A 12,624-nucleotide genomic window follows, 5' to 3' on the forward strand; every position below is an offset into this window, starting at 1 on the left:
GTGGATCATAGTGATTATTTATGTTAGAGGTTTGCGTCTTTCAGTTCATTGTTTGATTTTATTGACTGTAACTTTAATGTTTTGCTTCACGACTCTGATCTTGTGTTGATCCAGATGCAGCGGGCAGCTGTTCTTTGCAAACAACCTCGGATAAAGCCACTACCAGTACCAAACGCCTAACAGACAAATTTAGCAACTAGCTGTCGAACATAGCTAAGCATTAAACTGCTAAAGAATCAGATATTTCCCTCAGAAGTCTGTCGAGACCAAAACAGAGCTAAAAGCATACACACAGCATAAAGTAAATATAGTACGGACCAGGGTACATTTTTTTTAATCTAGATTCACCTATTGTACCTATTATCACCTATCTGTTGGAAAGGCAATGATACCAAACACAAGCGTTCACATTTAACAACTACATATTAGTGGTACATTAATTATCCGGCAGTTCCTAATTTGTTCCTTGGAATTTTTCCTGAGTCATTTTATATCTTATGTAAGGGATAATGAAGAGCGAGCCATTACTGCAAATAAGAACCCCAACAGGGTGATGATGTCTTGAATCAGTCTGAAAGGGTTCAATTCGCGATAATGATCCAATAGCTCTACATTATCTCGCTTATCACATGGCTACTCATACAGAGGTTACCCGCTGATAACGCCTGCGTCCCGGTCGGAATGGTCAACCTTAACCGATGATGAGCACCGCTTTATGGAGGAATCCAGGTCGCCCTGTTGAGATGAAGTTAACTAATGCTCTGTTTGCACTGTTGCCAATAGCGCTGCGAGCGATCCCTGTTTCCTCCACCCTGAGGGTGCATTTAAAAATGGTCCGCCAGTGTCTATGATCAGAACTCCGTCCATAGCATTAGGCTGTTATACTTAGCAAGGGTCTGTTATACAGAAATAGCAGACCGCAGAATGCCGTGATTGACTTATCAGAATCAAGTATTGAGTCAAGCGGTGTAATAATTCTGAATATAGTTATCACCAAATGCTCTGAAGACCCTCCTCCTAGTAAGCTGCTGCATGGGTGTTCGAATGTCCCATTACAGTATTTCCCAGATTGAACATACCCCATGTAAAAACAGTAAATTTGCCCTGATTAGTTTTTCAGAGGTGACATTAACAAGACCATATTTCTCATTTCTAACCTAATTTATGTTGCTGCTTCAGGACAACTGACACGACAGTCACCATTTAAGGACGTAACAGAAGCAGAACGTTGGCATTCGGCAGGAAGAGAGGGACGTAAAGTGAAATGCTGATTGAAAAGTGGAGAAAATCAATCAAGCGAGTCTGTCTGATTGACAGCTTGCCAAGGTGTTTTCTGTGGTGGTGTCAAGAACAGCACAATTGCTCTCCCCCGTCCTTTCTGCTTCCCCCCTCTCTCTCACTGTCTCATCCATCACTTGCCTCTTCACCCATCATCACACTGTCGTCTCCTCCTAAATGTCTCACCAAACTCTCCCAATATCTCTCTCACGTTTCACTCCATTGTTCCTCCTCTTCAACTATCCCTCACGAATGCTCCTCTTTTCTCTCCCGGTCACTCCCTCATTTTCTCCGCAGAGATGCCAAACATTTAAGGCTGCAAACTGACGCTTCTTTAATCTTGTTGTTCTGTAACCTTCGGGGGGTTGCTGCTCCACTTGGGGCTACCTTTGAACAACTTCACCAATCCATACGCACACTTTCCCACTACTCAACTCTGTGAAGTCGCATGTTTGTGTTATTTATTTTTATTATACTCTCAGATACATTACGGTGGCAGGATGGACAAAAACAGAGAAGAGGGGGGAAAAAGGCCACCACCGTAGCTGCATGAGGAGTCCCATAGTCCCATCACAGCACCAAGAGTGCACAGAGTGCATGCATGGATAGCTGAAATATGCAGGGTGTGGCAACATTAATGGCAACGCTTCTACAAAATAATTCTGAAAAAAACGCGAGCTGCTTTTTCCCGTGTGATTTGGGCTCATTCGTTTCCTAAAGGGCAAAGTGTTCAGTTTCAATCACTTCGAACATTTCGCTTCTAACTTTTTGAGTGATTATCTGAACCCTCATCTTTGTAGAGGCGGCGGGGAAACAGGGCTTGGGTGCTGTTTGAGAATTTCATATCACTGGGGTGGAGCCATTTTCGCTTTTTGATAACCCTTGGCTACTGTGACATCACAGACACGCTTTTTAAATCTGTGAAAGTTCTGTTGATGATAAAGGATGGATTCTGCTTCAGGTGTTATGATAAATATGATTGTATGTCTTGTATTTGTATATTACCTGTATTTTAGTAGTGATAACGGTTTTCCTTACTGATTCCATACAGGAAACAAAAAAACACACACAATTGCATAAGTTAAAGATTTTCACACTATTGATGGACCAGACGCTAAGATGTCTTTATTTTTTAAATGACCATTTAGATACAATAGATACTGTCTCCATTATATCTGGTTACTATAGTTACAGTTTTACACCGTACTTGCTGAACAACCTAAGTTTCTAAATTTTCAATAGCGAATATGTTTTTTGTGTGAAAGGTAACACTGCCTGATGCAGCAGTTTTGTCAATTTAGGAGGAATGTAGCACTTTATTATATGATAAAGTTGATACTACTAGCATACTACTACTTGCATGATTCTTGCGATTTTTGGGTCATATTTACATTGGTGAATGCCCTTATTGTAAGTCACTTAGAAACAAACACGTTAGCTAAATAAATATAGTAATGTAAAAACAAGGAAACCTTTAGATTGAATTAAATAAAAAAGTAAGAAGAAAAGACTACACAGCTGTGCCAGCAGGCTGTGCTTTGAGCTACAAGATAAATCCCCCATCCTGTCTCAAAATTCCTCCCTCTATTCAGTATAGGAATGTTGCACCTACTGGATAAAACATTGTCACTGAACATAATCCAGGCAGGAATTACATTATTCTAATGCCTCCAAAGGTATATGGCAAAACAAGGCTACATAAAGTATTTTTGTAGGAGATAGGGTTGTACCGCTGCAATTCACAGACCTTTGCCTTTGAAAAAGGTTTTGCAAGCAATATTATTTTTTAGCTTTCAGGTTCAGAGTTATGTGCTATTGTACACTCATTTTGTGTATGAAACAAAGAACAGTGCAGAATACATTTTTACCTTTGGTCAAGCATCAGTTGAAGCTGTCTGGAAAGTTTTTGTTTGTGTTCAGTCATCATATATTTTATTTCTTTGTTCAACTATTTTACTCATAGCTTAAACTGAATGGCAAGACGTCATGTTGTCAGAGTTCCCAAAGATTTTTTTTTTTTAACTGGTGGAATAATTTGTACAAAATTGCAATCTATAATATTCCACATCTACATCCATCTACAGCTATATTTAAAAATATTTTAGCTGTCAATGGGTGCATGTTTTTTTACTCTTCAGGTTTTAAAAGTTTCTCTCAGTCCTTGAAAATGTGTTGAAGGTAAGTTGAAGCAGCTGCTTTGTGTCAGTTACCTCCAAAAGAGACTCCACTGTGTGCAGGGATCTGGGAACCAAGCCCTGTTGAAATGACTTGTCAGTCAGTCTGCACTTCTGTATTAAAAAGTGCAGAGAAGAGATATTGACTCAAACATCCCTGAGTGCCCTTGCTGGCTGGCTTCTAGACAGAGGGAGCCTTGATGCTAATTATAATGGGAAGACAAAGTCTCCCCAGCGGGCAAGTAAAGAGAAATATAGCAGGATCAACAAAATGATGAATCATGTCTTTTAGTTCCGCAGCTATAAGGAGTTTATTATTTTATCACTCACTGCTCAGAGCATGCAGTCATTGGTAAAATGATGAATTGTGTTTGTTTAACAATACCAACTCGAGCACTTGATATTGTTTCCTTTAGGGCAGAGGACAAAGTGTGTTTTGTTGGATTATGATTGGGACTGGAGCACTGCATCTCACACACTTGGACATTTTTGTAATGCAAATGTAACCAGCAGGTAAATTCCACCTTGTCACGCTCACTCGGTCACCTGTTCCCTTACAACAAACCAATGCCGTGAGTCTCCAGATCAGTCCCTCTGTAATAAAGACCGGTAGTAAACCCAAGGGGGTAAGCTTCTCCTCGGAACGCGTAGCTCCTATGGCACCATTTTGATGCTAACAAGCCATCACCTCCCGTTAGCATTCCATTGACTGCCATTCATTTTGGCGTCACTTTGAAAGCGAATAACTTTACATCTGAAGCGTTTAAAGACTCTATTTGTCCATTGTTTAAATCTAAAGAAACATGACAATGTATAAAAGGCTCCATTACCTTGTACCTCACGTTATGGCTCCGTAGCAGACGTTTATGTAAAAATAAGCTAACGATTGTGTCATAACCACGCATATTACTGTCGCACAGTAGAGAAATTACCGTACATTACAGGAGAAGCTCGCAGACAGTTTTGACTCACATTAGCTGTTTAAGTTTAATTATTAATGTTAACTAGCATTTTAGTTAGCATTAATTAGCCTGTGCCTATGTTATCTCCTTACATATACCTACGCTCTCCGTCTCTGCAAGATTGGGAATGATTGAGATTTCTCTTGGCACAGCTACCAAAAGACTTACAACGCTCAGCTATCACCGGAAAAGTGCTTCTAATAGGCTTCACTGGTCTCCATCCAGAGCAATGGGATCTGTTGGTCCATTTTATATGTTAATGAGTAAACCCCGTAAGTTTGCTCTGCACCATTTCCTGTTTCTCCCTGTTAGGTAGGCTATGTAGCATACTCCGGTAAGGTTGTGATGCCGTTGTTTGTTTTGTTTAAATATGCAATTTAAACTCGTAAAATGTATTCCAGACTGAGGTCCCTTGTATTGCTAGCCTGGATGCCCGCCGAATATAACCCCACCCACATTTGAGGTCGGGAAGTTCGGTCTGGACTTGATCCATTGTGGAGCAACTATGCTCAAACCAGAGCTGTTCGGACCAATCAAATTGTCAGGGCGGGCTTTATACGATGATGGACAGATGATCAATAGTAACGTAATCAACCACGTCACCAAAGAGCGCTTGGGTTGAATTTGTTTACAACAAAGATGGCTGCCATCGCGTCTGTTATAGAAGCTATCGACAGCGCATTCATTTTAAAAGAGGAACAGAGAACCGCGATCACTTATGTATGCATTGCCACACCCGTCCGCACGACACGGACCTCTGCCTTTGCTCTGTCAAAGCCTGCCTTTGGCTTGCAGCTTCTGTGACGTCTGTCTCCGTTGCTCTGATTGGTTGTAGGTCTATCCAGTTGAGTGCAGGGGCATTTTCTTTCCTGGTTTGGTTGAAACATGCCCCATAATCACAGCCCAATGGAACAGTATCAGCAGGGCCGTACTGGGACTGAAATTCAGCCCGGGACTTTAAGATGGAGAGGCCTTTTACGCGAGTGCCCTTGGTGCACGAGCAGAAGGATTTTTTGCAGTTATTTTAATTCTAATAGTGTTTTTATGGTATAAAGAGAATCAGATTACGCTGAAGACCTTCAAGAAACTTCAGGATGACACCTGCCTCCTCAGGTTGTATAAGCAAGTCACCACTGCACTGAACACAACCAGGTCAGCAAAACCTAATCTCCAACACATAAGTCACAGTATACTGCTAACTACCAGCATGTCATGTGCACAGTCAGTTGGAGTGATCAAATAGTTACAAATACTCACACTCATATACTCAAAAACTACAATGCAGTCCCATAAAATAGAGGTGTGTGTGTGTGTGTGTGTGTGTGTGTCCTTACTTTCTCAGCTTGGCTCCCTGGCTCAGCTTCCCCTATGATGGACCCTGCCTCTGCTTACTGATTGTGCAGCTACATATGCATGAGAAGAACATCAGTTATAAATATGACTAAGAATAAACCATTTTCTAGTTCAATCTGTGCTTCAGTCAAGTTATTATCTAGTATGTAGAACTATTGGTATTTTATCCTATATGTAAATATCTGATTGATTGATATGCCTAATATGATTGCCTACCCAGCCCTGCACACTGCCCCTCTACCTGTCTGTTTCCTGCTCTTCCTCTCTCCTCCTCCTCCTCCTCTCTCCTGCTGCTCCTGCTCCTCCTTTCTCCTCCTGCTCCTCCTCCTCCTCCTCTCTCCTGCTATCTAACTCACATCACCAAATCCAAACCTGACTGAAAGTAAACTCTTTTTTCGGCGCCTTAAGTTTGAGCCAATCGGATGTCAGGAAAAACGAGGATCAGTCCAAGTTAGGAGGGGCCGCTCGTATCCCCCTCAAGACTGAAAGTATTGGTTTGGCCCGGTCTGAAACACACACACACACACACACACACACACACACACACACACACACACACACACACACACACACACACACACACACACACACACACACACACACACACACACAGAGAGACACAGCAGACCGCTGCAGCTGAACGGCCGGCTAGGCCGGTCGCGTATGACAGAAAAAAAACAAAAACGTATTGACCACCGGCCGGTTCGGCCTGAAATGGACCGGCCGTTCGGTATTGTTCCCGGTTTTCCCGATGGCCAATCCGTTCCTGAGTATCAGACTCATATTCTGACTAGAATTTGAGTATGACGACGTCAGGCTATTGTATTGCCGCTTTCTCGCCACAATTGGAAAAGCCTTGAAGTCCACTCGGGCCGAAAGAGTTGTTTATAATCCCTATTAGGAGCGTTGCTACAGCCAAGGTAAACTGGTTGTCGATGTCAATGCTATTTAAATAAATGTAAATTAATGCATGTCTTTGTGTCCCTGGAGCACAGAGACTGCCAATGGCATTTAGAATTAGCTATTTGTTATTTTAATCTTTGTTTTATTCACTTTTTTTGGAGTTTTTATTAGACGGCATTTTGATTGTCTTACTTTACAATTATTGTAATTTTGGCCTTAGTGTTTTTAGTTTTCATCATTGTTTGTGGAGGAAAATAAACCTTCTAGACTTACACGAGTAGTTGATAGTGAATTAAGTGGCCAATTCTTCTCTTTAGGTGCATGTTTTAATGTGTGCCTTTTGCTGTGACTTGTTTTATTGATTTATTTATTTTATTTAGTTTGCTTGTTTTTATGAAGTTTTAGGCCACTTTCGTTTTTTAGTATCTCCTCAATTTTTGTATTCTGTTCATTTTATTTCTGATTAATTTAAATTCCAGGCATAAGTATTTTACACTTAGTTTTATCTCAATTTAATGTGTTTTGTATACATATTTACTGATTATTTGAATTCAATATGTATATATATATTTATACCATGGTCTGGGTGAATACTCGATTCTGATTGGCTGCAGGGTGTCCATTAAAAAGTGATGTAGGACACCTAGTAAAGGAGTTCGGTGAAACTGACTGTTTACTGTTCTAAATGAATGCGCTACATTAAATCAATAAGGAAATGTGGATTTATTATTTCCAACTCGTCCTTTGAACACCACAGGATGGCGCTAAAACACACAGGCTGCAAGAAGTAAGTTCTGCTGGCCCTCTGGACTGACTTTGTTTCACAGAGAATAACGCTATCTCACATATCTCAGCTCGCTGCTTCAGGCTGCACCGCTGCAGCCGACAGCAACGTAACACATCGCGGATCAAATTCTTCGTAAAAGTCGTTATATTGTTTTGGGGACAATGACATGGCTGATAGCTAGCTTGTCTTGTTGTTCAACATACTGTCAAATTATTTTTACTGATTGCCAACTGTACACAATGTTATTGACTTTGGATCTTGCTAGCATAGCGTTAGCTTTCTGGCTCGTAGCTAAACTGAAGGGTTCTATCAGCTGAGCGGACTATATAAATATCTCCGGTTGCTAAGGGAGGCAAGTCGTATCTAAGGTTCTTCCTAATTCCTGGTGGAGAGAACAACGTTTGCATTGCATAAGAACCTGATGGATGGGAATGATTGTTCCAGGTATTAGTCAAACTGTCTGGCGTAACCAGGGAAACGGAGTTATTGTTTGGATAAACTTTAGATTTCGATTGTAAAACTAATTAAAATAAGAACTAATGTTTTAAAAATATGTTATTTGGGAAGTGACCATGGTATAAGCGGGTTAATGCCCTTCGAGGTGTCCATTGTCAGGTATTAATGGACTTCAGTGGAGGCAACCGGAACGACGGATGACTTTATCAAAAACATGAAGTGTAAAGTTCATCCTCTAGGGACCTCACAATCCACCCAAGGAGCTTGGCTGTGTTAATTGAAATCATGGTTATAGAAGCAAATGTCTCAGGTATCAAGAGGTAATTCTAGGGACGGTGGCTCTCGTCACACCAAGGGATGCTTTAATAAATCACTCACTAGAATCTGCAAGTATTTCCAACAAATATGACTGGTGATCATTCTATCTGATTTGGTGAAGCAGAAAATGTATAGATGCCTGATTTGTATAGCTGCCAAACAGTGCATTACCTTGCCACCCAGAAAAAAATGTCCCACTCATATCAGTGCAAAATCTTACTCGCCTACGTATGAAATCGTCAATGCAAGTGTCTTGAAATTCCACACTTCATATGATGGAATCTTTAATATAAGGTAAATGTAATAGATGAATAGTGTCTACTACAACTATCTATGATTTAGGTAATAATCTAACAATGGTGATTCAGGATCAGCCATTACTTTACTATCTTCCACTAACCAATTTACAGACATGTTATAAAATGTTAAATTAAATACATATAAGATAGAAAGTTGCAGCACAGATGAAGGGCAGAGAGAACTTGAAGATGGTTATTGGACCAGATAAAAAGTAACTGGAATGAAAGACGAAAGAAACAAATAGATTAATCAATGAAAAAGGAAGGGAATAGAAGAGTAAGAGACCTGTGATGTGAAAGTAGGAAGAAGGAAATCAATACGACTGGTCTTCTGATTAGAGACTCCCAACTTGAATGTGGTAGTATAGTTCTCCTGTGGATTGCAGTGCTTTAGTGATACTCTGCGACAGATGAGTTGAATCATCACATCCTCTCCTGTCTTATCATCTCCAGAGTCCAATATGCGTCCATTTAGAGTAGCGTTTCCTGGCCGAATCTTGGCCGGGCCGAGTAAAGTAATGCAGAAAGAAAGTATGATTGTTGAGGCAGAAGATTAGAAGAAAAAAAAAGTGTTGAGAGTGAAGGAGTCCGGGGCAGAGATGAGAGCGCAGGCATAGCAGAAAAAGGGTGCAGTAAGAAGAACGGAAGAAAGATGTAATAGAAATGAAAGGGCACTCCTGCTGTTGGTAATTGGAGTAGTGATGTGCCAACACAGTCTGAGAGGTTTTCCACCTATACTGTACCACAGGGGCCCAGACACTGAAACCACATTACAGCCCTCCTGTGTGCACTAGCCACTTTTCCCCCTCTGGCTGGAGCTTGACAAGGAGGAGAGAGCAGAAAAGAATACTTGAAAGAAAAAGGGACTTTTCTGCTCTTTTCTGTCCATTTTCTGTAAGACATTCACCCACAGTCCAGTGTGAACAGTGCTGGAGGTATTTTCTGGGCTGAACCTATTGAGTTTGAGATATCATCAGTGCTCAATTCTCAAAAGGACTTGACAAATGAAGAATTTTAGATCCTGTGTGTTTGCCATGCTCCCTTTGTTATTTATAAGCTTAATGATAATTATTTTTCTTTCTCCAAATAAATGATGAACTTGTACAATACATAAATACAAATACAAGATACAAAGATGCCTTTGTTTTTATTTCTAAGTTTTTATTTCTAAGCTCTTAATTCAGTTAATGTGGGCTCCAATGTTTCAACAGGTCAAAACCAGATGAAGTAATTGCCGTCTTTTTCCGTTTATGACTCACTATTAACGAGGGATGCTCTACAAAAAGACACTGCCAGCCCAAACAACGTTGCCTCAAAATAAGTCTACTCTTATGTCTCAGAGATCGTCTTCCCAAGAAAAAAAGACTGTATCTGTTGTTTCAGGAAATCCCTCAAAACAACATTTTTACTTTCAGGTGACAAAGCCAAAAAAATAGAAATGTAAACCTTTGTATTGTAACCCTTAAACTCATCGTTAGCTTCCTTTAACCATAGCGTGTTCATTCCCGAACCAAGTGTTTATACCTGTAACCGACAGAGATGTCTGCCTTCTCTCAATATAATTAAACTAGATGGCACATGGCTTCTGGTGCTCAAAGCGCCAAAATATATATATTTGAAAAACTCAACAATGCAATGTCTCTTTCCAGAAATCATGACCTGTTTACTTAAGATACTAAAATAATCCACAGACCTGGCTGTGGGCAGTTTCATGTAGGAACTATTTTCTTTCTACCAAAATACACCCACCAACCGTATCACCCCACAGAAGGAAGTGTACTCATGGAGGAGAGGCTCGTGCTCGAGTCAGCGTGAGATTTAAAGGTTAATGGCGTCCTCCTCGACTGAGCTGTAGCGTTAGCTATAACTCAGGTGAGCTAGTAGTATCGATCTATTCAACTAACTAATAAGCACGAGCCTCTCGTCCATGAGTACGCTTCCATCTGCGCGTTGAGACGGTCGGTGGGTGTAGTTCGGTAAAACGAAAAATAATTCCCTTATGAAACTGCTTGCAACCAGGGTTGTGGATTATTATGAGTAACCAGGTCATGATTTCTGGAAAGAGTTTTGCAAATGTATTTTTTTGGCGCTTTGAGCACCACAAGCTGAGTGCCATCTAGTTCCATTATATTCGAGAAAAGACAGATACTGTATCTCTATAGACGATATCTCCAACACTGGGCAACTTACACCAACATAATCTAGACTGATAAGTAGCACTACAGGTAGGAGGAAAAATATGTGATTTTTGATTTTGTGGGGAGCTCTCCTTACAACCTAATTGACTCAAGATGATCAAACAACTGTATTTTCCCAATAGTGATCAATAGTGATTTGTATTTCTTTTGGAAGGCACAAACAAACACTGTCATCCTGTCTGTGGGGGCGTCAGATCAGAAAATGATCACGTCTATACGACAAAATGAAATAATGTTATTGTTTAATTTGGAGGACTTGTTGAAATCTTGATCTCTCACACATACATACACACACAATGCAAATTTCTGCAAAAGCACTCAAGCGTGTGATAAAGTTGCTCATAGATTGATCTGTAGTTTGTTACGCTCAGCAGGTTCTGGTCAGACCTCCCTGTTTTGTTGTAAATATGTCCCAGTCTTCTCATCATCATTGTGACTCACTGTCAATTTTGGTCCATACTTTTCTGAACTTATTGTGAGCCATTATATTATATGTGATGACAGCACACATTCAAAACACAACATGTGAGTGGGTTAGGAGTGACATCTGTATAATTAACTTATTGTTGTACTTTTGTGGGAGGCACAAATAGTGTCAGCGTTACGTCACTCCGTGACATTCTATAGGAGTCACAAATTAATTGATGGTATGGTCTATTCAGACACACTTTGACAGTTATATTTGCAGAAAAATGTGATGTTGCGTAATCAATTGATCTAGCATGTGCAGATTCTCTCTGCTGTCAATCTGTATCCTGCAGACACAAGTCACAACCTGATGAGTAATGTTCTTTTTAAACAAAAGTGCTGCATAGCGCAAGCTGAGGCTAAAGGGCCTACATGAAAAGATGTTGATACTATTTAAACAATTAGAAAAAAATATGTTTGACAGGTTAATTGGTGTGCATTTACCGATTTTCTTTTAGCCAATGTGGCAAACTACCGGCCTGTTTACAACCTGCATGATTATTTGACTGCTCATTAAGGTTGGGCATCATTTTGATTTGAACAATTCTGATTACAATTCCGATTCTTCTTTTACGATTCCGATTCTTTGAGGGGTGGAGTTGAAACAGGTCACAAGCTTATCTCACAGATAAGAGTAACATTCTTGACCACCGGTGGCAGAAGGGGAGGAGGCGGGACGCACTCAATTTCCTGAAACGACAACTGCCAACTGCGGAAGAGAGAACAGATTTAAAGCAGGATATCAAGCTGTGATAGACTCGTGACAAATGGCCGACCCTGATTGGTTTAACTAACAACGACACAGCTGCTCTGATTACTACTGACAAGTGATGTACTATGACAGCTGATCATTATGAGTGATGGAAAAGGTATATGAAGTCTTCCTTTAAGAATTTACGCTGAGCTTCATTTGTTTAAATGTATGTATTGGTCTAGAACAAGGTATTCAAAGTCATGTTGTTGATGCTAAATTCAGTTCAGTGTGATTGCTATGTGAATGACAAAACTAGCTACAGTATTTGACCAAGAAGGGATGCTTAGTACACATGGAGTCAGTCAGGTAGGAACTAAGAATCCACTTTACACTCTCTCACACAAACAAATACACACACACACACACACACACACACACACACACACACACACACACACACACACACACACACACACACACAGACTGTCACACATGTTAACCCACTTTACACTCCCTCACAAACAAATATATACACACGCTAGTCACACACATTTGTCTCAGTCGTTTTCAGCTCCAGTGGCTAACGTTTAAAGCTAAAGTCTAAAGCTAACGTTAAAATGAGACACATTAACCACAGCCTCATGAGTTGGCATGAGCTTTCTAACGTAACGTTGACTTACCTCAATTTCATTATGGAATGCCTTGAGATGTCTCTTAAGGCTCTGACACACCAA

The 12,624-nt window shown here is 40.4% G+C and overlaps 1 protein-coding gene across 2 annotated transcripts in view; it reads right to left on the reverse strand.

Annotated features, from left to right (window-relative positions):
• rag2 (recombination activating gene 2) overlaps positions 1–12,624 on the reverse strand; it is a 58,767-nt gene that overhangs the window by 25,810 nt on the left and 20,333 nt on the right. Inside the window, exon 1 of one of the 2 annotated variants that reach the window (XM_039807601.1) lies at positions 5,749–5,791. The exons of the other annotated variant lie outside the window; for it this stretch is intronic. The gene's annotated coding sequence lies outside the window, so the exon portion shown is untranslated. Of the gene's footprint in view, positions 1–5,748; positions 5,792–12,624 lie in introns of those variants that run through there. 2 annotated transcript variants of the gene reach the window in all.

Source organism: Perca fluviatilis, chromosome 8 (genome assembly GCF_010015445.1).
Source record: "Perca fluviatilis chromosome 8, GENO_Pfluv_1.0, whole genome shotgun sequence".
Lineage (NCBI taxonomy): Eukaryota > Metazoa > Chordata > Actinopteri > Perciformes > Percidae > Perca > Perca fluviatilis.